This window comes from Miscanthus floridulus, chromosome 12 (assembly GCF_019320115.1).
Source record: "Miscanthus floridulus cultivar M001 chromosome 12, ASM1932011v1, whole genome shotgun sequence".
Classification (NCBI taxonomy): Eukaryota; Viridiplantae; Streptophyta; class Magnoliopsida; order Poales; family Poaceae; genus Miscanthus; species Miscanthus floridulus.
The window spans coordinates 58,447,526-58,459,195 of NC_089591.1; positions in this window are offsets into that span (position 1 = coordinate 58,447,526).

Below are 11,670 nucleotides of genomic sequence, written 5' to 3' on the forward strand. Positions count from 1 at the left end.
GTTTCATTAGAAATAGCTTGACCATGTCAAGCGCCTCCTGGGCCTCGGCTATCCACATGAAGCGGTTGACTTTTAGGAGTCTACAAAGGGGGAGTCCTCATTCGTCGAGGCATGAAATGAATCGGCTGAGGGCGGTGAGGCACCCTATGATCCGCTGAACCCCCTTTATGTTCTAGATCGGGCCCATCCTTGTGATGGCTGAGATTTTCTCCGGGTTGGCTTCGATGCCGCGCTCAAAGACAATGAAGCCGAGCAGCATGCCCCTCGGGACCCCGAAAACACACTTTTTGGGATTGAGTTTGATGCCATTTGCCCGGAGTTTCGCAAAGGTTTGTTCAAGGTCGGCGACAAGGTGGTCAGCCCACTTGGACTTAACTATGATGTCATCAACGTAGGCCACAACAGTTCGCCCGATGAGGTCCCCAAAGCAGTTGAGCATACAGCGCTGGTAAGTTGCCCTAGCATTCTTCAGACCGAATGGCATTGAAATGTAGTAGAACAATCCGAAGGGGGTGATAAAAGACGTCGCGAGCTGGTCGGACTCTTTCATCGTGATCTGGTGGTAGCCGGAGTATGCGTCAAGGAAGCAGGGGGTTTCGCACCCTGAGGTAGAATCGACTATTTGGTCTATGTGTGGCAAAGGAAACAGGTCCTTCGGGCATGCCTTGTTGAGGCCTGTGTAGTCGACACATATCCTCCATTTCCTGTTCTTCTTTCGCACAAGAATGGGATTTGCTAACCACTCTGGGTGGTGTACTTCCCTGATGAACCCAGTGACCAATAGTTTTGCTATCTCTTCACTGATGGCCCTGCGCTTTTCCTTGTCGAAGCGGCACAGGCGTTGCTTCATTGGCTTGGAGCCCGGGTGGATTTTCAAGGTATGCTCAGTGACCTCCCTCGGGATGCTTGGCATATTCGAGGGTTTCCATGCAAAGATGTCTTTGTTATCATAGAGGAAGTTGACGAGCGTGCTTTCCTATTCAGAGGAGAGCGCGGTACCAATGCGTACCATTTTAGCCTCAGAGCTACTGGGGTCCACATGGACCTCCTTGGACCCTTCCACCGATTCGAACGACCCGGTTGATTTCTTGGCGTCGGGCATTTTTTCGGCAACCTCCTCCCTAAGGGTGGCGCGTTCCTTGGAGGCGATGACTGTGGAGGCATGGCCGTAGCATTCGACTTCGCACTCATAAGCGCGCTGGAAGGAGGCGGTGATGGTGATGACCCCACGGGGACCCGGCATCTTCAGCTTAAGGTATGTATAGTTGGGAACAGCCATGAACTTCGTGTAACACGGTCATCCCAGGATGGCATGGAAAGTTCTCAGGAACGCCACTATGTCGAAGGTGAGGGTCTCAGTCCTGTAATTGGACTGGTCCCTGAAAGTGATGGGTAGATCGATCTGCCCCAATGGTATGGCCTGCCTACCAGGCACGATGCCATGGAAAGGCGCTCGAATGGGGCGGAGGTTCATTCAGTCGACGCCCATCTCGTCGAGCGTCTTGGTGTACATGATGTTGAGGCCGCTGCCTTCGTCCATTAGTACTTTCGTGAGTCGCTTTGGGCCGACGATCAGATCAATAATAAGCGGGTACCTTCCCGGGTGTGGGACGGCATCCGAATGGTCGGTTCGGTCGAAGGTTATGGCGGATTCTGACCACTAGAGGAAGGCAAGCATGGCCGGTCTGGCCGTATAGACCTCATAGCGCGTGACCTTCTGGCGGCGTTTGGAGTCGTAGGCCGCTGATCCTCTAAAGATCATGAGGGCACCATTCGTCATTGGGAAGGCATCGTCCTTTTCCTCGGCGTCGTCTATGCTGGGGGCAGGTTCCTTCCCCTACTCCCCTTTGTTGAGGCCTCCAGAGAAGTATTTGCGCATGAAGCCACATTCCTTGTATAGATGCTTGGCCAGGAAAGCATGGTTTGGGCATGGCCCCTCGAGTATTTTCTCAAAGTGGTTTGGAGTGCCCTCCACGAGCTTTTGGCCACCTTTGCGGTCAGCAGCTTCCACGAGCGAGTTGTCGCGCCGTTGCTTCTTATTCTTTCTTTTGGCGGGACGGTTGGAGGCGCCTTCGCCAGCGTCCTCGTCCCACCTCGCCTTGTCGTTGAAACGGTCAAAGATGGATCCGACAGCCTCCTTTCCTGAGGCATGGCTGGTGGCGATGTCCAGGAGTTCCTTGGTGGTCCGTGGGCCCCTACACCCTAGTTTGTGAACCAAAGACTCGCAGGTTGTCCCGGATAGGAAGGCTCCTATCACGTCGGTGTCGACGACATTAGGGAGCTCATTGCACTACCGGGAGAAGCGCCAGATGTACCCACAGAGGGTTTCATTAGCCTTCTAGCAGCAGTTCTTGAGGTCCCATGGGTTTCTAGGGCATTTGTATGTGCCCTAGAAGTTCCCCACAAAGATCTCCATCAGATCCGCCCAACTTTAAATGGCATTGGACAGTAGGTGCTCCAACCACACTCATGCCGAATTGGCCAAGAATAGCGGGAGATTGTGAATAATGAAATCATCATCACTCGCACCAATGGCTTGACAGGCAAGCCGATAGTCTTCGAGCCAAAGCCTGGGGTTTCTTTCCCCAGAATATTTAGGGATATTGGTGGGTGATCGGTACCTTAGTGGGAAGGCAGCGTTGAGGATGTGTCGGTCGAAGGCCTGAGGGCCTGGCAGGCCGGGGCTCGGGCTCTGGTCCTCATTGCTATCGTAGCGTCCACCGTGTCAAGGATGATAGCCATGGCAGGCTACTTCCCTTGCGTCATTATGGGTACGCCTGCGGGCGTCGATGGTGTTGCGTACGTCGCGGTTGTGGCCGAGATGTTGATGTACCGGGACAGCAGTGTGCTGCCTACCGCCTGGCGGTGTCTAGTGGACGGACGCATCCTTGGCGGGGCACATCGAGGGCATGCATTGGCTGGCATCAGGCTCACATCGCTGAGACAACGAGCTTTCCGCCTACTATGCCGCCGCACGCTCGAGTAACGTGCGAATCACTCAGTGGGCTCGGTGATCCTCGGACGTCGTGGCCTCTGGAAGGCTGTGCAGCAAGGCCATCGTAGCGGCGATGTTCTTGCTTGCCTGAGTGAAGTGAGGGAGGGTCCCGTTGTTGGTGAGGATCCTCTTTTGTACGGTGCGGGCCATGGTGCCCGCGCGCCCACCGTTTTCGCGGCATTCGATCTCGCGATTGATATCCGTGTACTCCCGCATGAGCCCTTGTCCGGCCTCATCGATCTCCAGCTTTCAGGCTCTTAGCTGCTCCATCCTCAAATGAGATAGGACCGCTGCCTCCCCTCGAACCTGCTGTCAGGGTTGCTTGTCGGGGTAGCCTCCTCCTCAGAGACGCTTTTGATGCGCCCCTCAGGGGTTTGCGCCATGAAGCATTCCTGGGAAGGGTGATGGCTCCCCCTACTAGAGTTAGAGCTGGAGGGCGATTATGGCTCCTCCATGAGGAGCTCATGGAGAGTCTCCATGTCATGTTCAATTACCCCCACAAACTCGCTATCTGTGGGTGGCTGAACCATGCGTAGTGCTAGAAGGTGGCCAGCGGTCACCGCGGTGTTGCAGAGACCGAATGGAAATGCTATTGGGGCACTCCGCACGTGGCGTTCCAAAGAGAGGTGATGCGGCGTGGGGCCTCCCTGGACGATTGGGGCCTAAGGGAGACGTCGAGCTGGCCCTCAAGCCTCTGGTGGCTGAAGTTGACTGAAGGGAGAGAGTGGATGGCCGCGTGGGCCAGCGCCAGTTCTCCTCCTAGTGTGATGATGAAATCTAGGTCACCGAAACACACGTGTGTGCCCAGGACCCAACTGATTGTGTGGTTAGCCATCCGAGGCTTGATTTGGAATGCGCAAAGTCCCCTACCTGGCGTGCCAATAGTCAGTGTTTTGAACAAGCACTGGCAAGTAAATTTATATTTATGCGCGTTAGGCCCAGATGGTGTGCTAAAGGGCACCAGAATTATATTGGTTCATGTTGAATGTCCCTACATCTAGTCTATTGCTGCTCATGTTATTAGCACCGAAAATAGTTCATAGTAGGGGGTACAAATGGTCGAGAGAGGGACTGGTCCTAGATCTCTGATGGAAGGGTCGAGAGGATGTCAAGAGCATGATAGCAGCTGGACTGTGTGTGATGTGTGTTGTGTTGTCTGTCAAAGGTCGGTCCCTCTAGTGGGGAGCCCTGCCCTCCCTTTTATAGACCAAGGGGGAAGCAAGGGCTATAGATGTGAGAAAGAAGAAAAAACCAAGGGTATAGAAGGTCCTTCGAAGGAGCCAGGTCTTCCTTTTTCCCGCGCCTGCCCTGTATAACATGGCAGGCCATGTCAGAAGCAGTGTGCTTGTTGATCTTCGTAGGCCATGCCCTAGCCTCTTTTAGCACGTGGGTGCATCCCATCTCGCCCCTGTGGGTGGCGGGTCGGACGGGGTTGTTAATCTTCGACCCCGTAGGGAGCGGATGGCGCGGTGACTGCTCGTTTGTCACCGTAGTAGACAGGAGTCCCCACTTGGAACGTAGTGGTTGTCGTATGTCCGCGTTGGGTTCTTCGCCCGGAGGCTGAAGGCGGCGCCTACAACACTGTAGGGTGAAGAGCACGCACCCGCAACACTTTTCAGGCTCTGCCATGCCTAGAAGGGTCTAAGCGCCCGTCCTGTCACGCCCTGATGGTACTTTCCTATAGGGGTGTAGGGTATGGTCCTTGATGCCGTGGTTGACCCGAACATCTTGTCTTACCCTGTACCTATTATCATGACGGAGCGGGGAGTGGTTGTCAGGAGAGGCAGAGCCAGTCTTTTATCCATCAGGTGAGGTCGAGCCCAGCCCTCAGGGGCGGGCGAGGCGGAGTCTGGCCCTTAGCCCTCGGGCGAGGAGGAGCTGACCCACGGGCGTCGGGCGAGGCGGAGTCTAGCCCTTAGCCCTCGGGCGAGGCGGAGCTGACCCATGGGCGTTGGGCGAGGCGGAGTCTAGCCCTTAGCCCTTGGGTGAGGCAGAGCTAGCCCATGGGCGTCGGGCGAGGCGGAACCAAACTTCCATCATTTGAGCAAGAAGCGCAGTAGTGCCCTTGTCCGTCCGGGAGTTTTTAACGTTCAATGGTTATTAGTTCCACCTCCTTGGGTACTCCGGTGTTAGGTCCCTGACACAAATAAATAGCGAACGGCATGTTTAATTGATTAAACATGAAAAATAGTTTTATAAACAAAATAAAATATAGTTTGTATTTAGTACATAATAAATCGAGAGCGCAAGTTTAATTGAGGAAAATGCAACTCTTGCTTTGGTGAGTAAAAGTATTCAATAGTATATATATATGATAGCTTAAAAATCAAAGTTAGAATTTAAAAACTATCCAATTCGTTTGCGTCACGCCGTGTTGCTCTACCGGCCACGCTGCGCTGTCGTGTCTATGCCCACGCTACGCGCCACCGTCCAACTGCCGGTTCTGTCCCCTGACCTTGCATCACATTAAATGCCTCTGCTGCCTTACCTGCCTTGCGTGCTTCAGTTGCTTGCCTGTGCACTCGCCCTTCTCTCTCTCTGTCCTTTTGCTGCACTGCTGCCCATGCTGCTCATGCACTTTCCCTTGGTAGTGACAGCCGGTGTCTTGTCCAAATATTTTTCTGGGAGTACTAGCAGTCCTCAGCGGCTCACCTTTTTGAGCACCAGTAGCTAGCATTATTTTTACTGCACCAGCAGCCGAGCCAGCGCAGCTGCATTAGGCCCCTTTTTCCTTGCCTTCGACTGCATCCTACACCAGCGCTAGTCTTTTTCCACCTTGCGAGCGCACCCATGCTGGTTGTGGCCACGTACTGTCCCCACGCTAGAGCCGCGACCCTAGCCCTACTTTTCTCTAGCTCGCCTTCACTGCTGGCTTCGGCGTTACGGTGTAAGCCACGCCGCTGCTCGACCACCGCACGCGTTGGTGCGCCTGATCCACGTGTGGCTCCTCGCCCCTCCTCTTCCTCCTCTGCCATGGCTGTGCGTGGCCGTCGTGCCCGCCTGCCTACGCCAGTCATCGTACCGCACCATTTGTGGGTGCTCCGTGGCCGACCGTAGCGCTGCCCCTCCCGCAACACCTTGCCACGCTCCTCCGCACCGTCGTGGCCGCTTCCACCGCTGCCACCGCGCTCACGAGCGCACGCAAGCCACAGCACGCCACGGCCGTGACCCGCACGCCATCACCGAGCGCGTCACGCTGCCCCGCCGTGCCCCACAGTCGTCGAGCTGTAGCACCGCTGCTCCTTCGTCCTCCGATCCGTCACCATGCTGTGTTGCCCCGTAGCACTTGCCAAGGCTATGCTTCGCCAGCTGTTCACCCGCGCCTCCTCCGTCGAAGCCACGTCACGTGGAGTGGGCCGCCGTGCACCGTCCTGGACCCAGCCGCGCCGCCGATGCCGCTATGAATGCCGTCCCATGCCTCCTCTGCTATGTAAGATGAAGGAAGGGTATAAGTCCAAGCACAAACTTTGTACAGGGTCCCTATTGCTAAATACTGGACTCAAGTAAATAGTACTTTCGTACCGCGGGTTAAATTGAGGAAAATACGAGGGCCTTGGTACAAATTGGCGTCGTCTCTGTCTGGCCCTAGCCATGTGGGCTGCCTGCTCACCATTCCGCGCGTGGGCCATTGGCCTGCCTGTCGCTGGGCCGGCCAGTCATTGCCGCGCGCTGGGCTGGCCTGTGGCCGCCGCGGCTGGGCCGCTAGCGCCCCACCGCGCGTTGGGCCACGTTCGTCCGCGCTGCTGGGCTGCCATTGCCTGGGCCGCACTGTGCGCCTATGGGCCACGCTGAATCGCCTACCGTGGGCCGCGCTGGAACCGCGCTCGTCGTGGGCCTTTTGGGCCATGGTGATCTTTTCCGTTTCTAGTGAATTGGAGTAGATTTCCTAATATAAATTCTGAGCAGATTTTGTTATTTAAATATAAAATCATTTAGGAGTCCAAAAATTATAAAACTAGTTTTGTTGAGTTCCTAAAATCATGAGCTACCTATTAGTAGATTTTATTCACATAGTTCGATAATATTTTTGGGAGCTATATAATTAATTTAAGGTACTAATATTGTAAAATATAAACTTGTAGGAATTTCCATGATAAAACGTAATATTGTTGAATCAAAAATTTGTACAATAGACTCCAACAATATTAGATACTCATGGTAATTTTTGTAGCTCTAGAATAATCAGTTGCTAGGTAGCTAATGATTCTCTATTTCGAATAAGGAATAAATCGATAGAATGAAATAAAGAAATATCTTGGTTTATATAACTAAAATAATTGTTGGGAAATAATGCCTTATCTGACCATGTGTATATGTAGCCTAAGTACGGTCGTCGTTAGAACTCGCTCATTAGCTTGAGAGGCATAAATCGTATTTTATAAGTCACCATTGCAATTGATTAATTATGTCTTTGCATTGTATCGCATTGCATATCATATAGGTATGATGATAGACCAACAGATCAATTAGAGGATGATTGGGAATCCAAAGATGGTGTAATGGTATTCTCTCCAGGAGATGATGCAGTGGGCTTTCTATTCAGTTGATGATGGATAATCTGAAGATGCAGATACTAACTTTTAATATATATCTTACCTAGGCAAGCCCCGGTGCATAACCCCTACTTTGTGAAGTTTAAATTATATTTGTGCATTAAGTTTTAAGGAGTTGAATGAAACCCACTTGCATATATATATCTTTATCCTATGAGTCTTACTAGTATGACAGGATCATGTAGATTGCTATGCTATAGGACTTCGGTAGAAGTCGAGTGATTGCCTGTCACTCGCGAGAGATAGGAAATATATTATTGTATTATTATCACTTGAAAAATATAAATGGTGGAAAGGTAAACTGGTGACCGGGCAGGGATATGGTTTGGGTATTGGTGGTGTAAGAGGTTGTGTCGCCGTGGACGTGGGGCATGGCTTGGTTACACTCCTTTCTCTGTCTGGTTGGTTAAGGACCGAACGTTGCATAAGCCATCAAGGCAAGTCATTGACATATTATCCCAAGCACATACTTGGGTATGGGCGCTTGAAAGACTTGTTGCTCTCTTGTCGTGGATCCAGCTCTTTCCGGACTATCGACGAAATATGGTCGGCGGTCTACCTAGGGGTATGCCCAAGGTAGTAGATTATCGGTAGATAGATGCACAAGCTGCAAACAAGATGATGACACAAGACAGACATGAGGTTTTATCCAGGTTCGGCCGCCGTGAAGGCGTAATACCTATGTCTTGCGTCTGATTGTATTGCTATATGTCAATGAGAGATGTTTTTTAGAAGGGTCCCCTGCCTACCTTATATAGTCTGGGGAGCAGGGTTACAGATTTGGAAACTAATCCTAACCAGTTACAATTGCCATAGGTGGCCAAATAAGGATTCCTATTCTAACCGACCAGGATCTTGCTTGATCTCCAAGTCTGCCTTGATTCCTTGCGTGGGACTCCGAGCAGATTGGTCGGGCCGTGCGTCATCTTCTAGTGGGCTAGACCCCCTAGTCTGGGCTGGCCCAAGCCTAGCCGTAAGGATATAGGGGGTTAATACCCCCATAGCTAGTCCCCGAGCACCATGTATTATGTTGCGACACATCGTTCGATCTTCTTCAACTAACACGATCTGTCTTCATGGCATCTCCAACTGGCTGAAACATTAACCAAGCAAATATGCCAGTATTCTGGTCAACACAGAGAGCTGTAGACCACAATTATAGCCGAAGATTCTGGTTGTCTGAAAAATGCATGGTGCTCTAAAGAAAAAAGAAAAAGATTCCTTTCCTGATCAAGTGTGCCCACTTGTATTTCTGAAAAGAAATGTAAGTGACCCTTGTACAATAGTAGTTATGGCCAACAGTCAGAGCGTAGGGGTCAATAAAATAAGCACATTCAACGCAAGGTGAAGTGTGCCCACTTAGTCCCCGAGCCTGGTAGTAGGTGACGCAGGCACGTGGTGCCAGGGTCTAAAATGAATTCCCACTTAAGTTGAAAATCCAATCGTCGTACAAGTGATACGAGATGCACCGGCAGGTGCATCGTACTGATGTAGTCCCGAGCTTGCTAGAAGGCGAGGTATCAACCTTGTAGCAAGGTCTAAGTGAGAAAAAAATAAATGCCTCTCAACTATATGTGAGTACAAATCACATGTAGTCAAGGAGAGCGGTCTCCGAGCAATGTTCGAAGAGTGGTCGGGGCAGTCCTCGAGCATGAGAGTGGTCAAAACAGCCCCGAGCATGATAGTGGTCTGGACAGTCCCCGAGCACGATGGTGGTCTGGACAGTCCCCGAGCACGATGGTGGTCTGGACAGTCCCCGAGCACAAGGATAGTCGCGATAGTCCCCGAGCACGAGAAGTGTGGCAAAAAACCATATACCACTTGTACTATTATTTTATGTATTTATTTATTTACTTGTTCTGTCAAGTCAAATCTGACATGTCTTGTCAAAAAAGTAGACGGGTATAGCATGTCATACTGCCTTTTTGTCTTGTCAAGCAAACAATTGCGTGGCACCTGTAAGTATGTGCGTCAGCGTAGGCCCTCCCACACTGGCAACGAAGAGGCGCATATATTGGCGTAGATCTCGAAGCTGTGAAAACAACTGTCTACGGCGCGTGCGCACGTCTCCCAAGAATCCTGGGCAGACGAAATGACATAACTCTTGGGTTAAATACAGTATAGGATAGGTAAGTTACTTTTTACTGAACCCCATTGCCATTCGCAGTCGTAGCTTTCTTCTTCCTCTCACCAACCCTAATACATCTGAAATCGCCACCAATCAATCCTCCGCCATTTCCTCGTTCATCAGCAAGGCCAGATTCATGGCGAAAACTGATGCGCTAAAGAAAGCAGGGGTCATGGTGAAGAAATGGTGGAAATCGAGAAGCAACAAGCAGACCATTGAAGACCTCATCACCATGGGGGTACTCCACAACAAGGAGCTCGCAGGATGGCGTGTGCCGGAGGGCGAGGGGTACCCCAATCCACAACTAGGTGAGATCGTGGTGTTCGAAGACTTCTTTAAACAGGGATTTGGGGTTCTAGTATATCCTTTTCTTTAGGGGCTATGTCTTTACTATGAGATTGGGATTTGCAATCTGCATCCTAACTCGATCCTCCTTGTCGCCACTTTCATACATCTTTGCGAAGCATATGGTGGCTTCCAGCCCCTTTTCAATTTTTTCGCCATCTTTTCTATCTGCGGAAGAAAGGAAGCGGTGGTTCAAAGATAGCCGAGGGTGTGTACCTCAACCTCCATGACGGCATGAAAGCCCAGTACCTGCACTACCCATGGACACATGTTGCTAGATGACTGGTACAAGAAATGGTTCTACATCCGCGAAGAGCCGAACATGATCACACTGTGCGACATGGGGTACATTCTGGAGAAGATGACAAGCTAGTCAGAGAAGCCTAAGCACCTGGAATAGATTCTAGAAATATTTGGAATGATCCCGTGGAAAAAACTGGATGGTCCGAGCATGGTCAGGAGCTTCATCAGCTGATGGATCCAGCCCTACTAGAGGAGAGTACATCCTAGCTATGAATATCAAGGTAGCGTAGACCCGACAAGGACGAGGTAGGGGGCACTTGACAAAATCGAAGTCAAAGCCAGAATTGGAGAGGTATTTAACTTAGCTGATCCAAATTATGCCAAATTGAGCGATATCGATCACGCTTTCAAGCTTGCCCGACCTCCCCCAAAGGTAACTCATCTTGCCCTATACCCATAGTTTTATATTGTGGTAGGATAAGTGGAAACTTACTGTAGTCACCTATTTTTGTTACCCAGGTTAATAGTCGCGATAGAGCGACAGTGTTTGTGTCATCACCCCCTAGAGTGGAGTGGCCACAAGGAGCTGGTCCCACCACCCAGACCAGCATTGAGATCAAAGACGAGGATGTCGACTAGGTGGTGCTCGGAGCTGGAGAGGAGGCAGCGGCCTTAGCCGCTAGTAAGCGGCCGGCTGCCCCCAAACAGCCGAAGAAGAGATCAGCAACCACCCTGCTCATCAAGGGGGCGCTAAGTATTAATGAGCCCAAGGGGGCCTGAAGGAGAACCCGACCAGCAAGCATCGACAGGCGATTTTTGCCTGGTTGGATGATGACACAGAGGAGGGAGAGGATGCAGATCCCTTTTGACTTGTCCCTCGAAAGAGGAGGAAGCAACTGGAGTCGATGGAGCAAGGTATCTCCTCCGCACCTATGGGACCCACATTGTTAACGGCGGTGAAGGATGCAGTCGGGTCAACCTCGGGAGTACCTAGGCAAGGAATGTGACCAGCGACAGGAGCGACAACTCGACCGAGCACGCCACCAACCACTATAGCGCAAAGGGCAAGCGGCAGAGGGGTCGAGCACCAAGGCCCAACGATAGTGCTGGATGTAGAGGAAGACCAGGCATCACCTGCATAGCACGTGGAGCAAGTACGGCCGAAGAGACATGCCTTCTCCACATCATTCCACGCATCCAACATGTAAGTATTTGTAACCTTGATGTAAGTTAGCAATTTGCATTGAATATGGTTGACTTCTGAACTTATCTTGGATGTACTAGTTTGGCGTCCATAGAAAGTCCAGACCAGCTAGCCGAAAGTAGCGTGGCTCCACTAATAAGTTCAGAGCAGACTGCCCAACAGCCGGCCACCGAGGAAGCCATAGCAGAAGATCTGTCGGGGC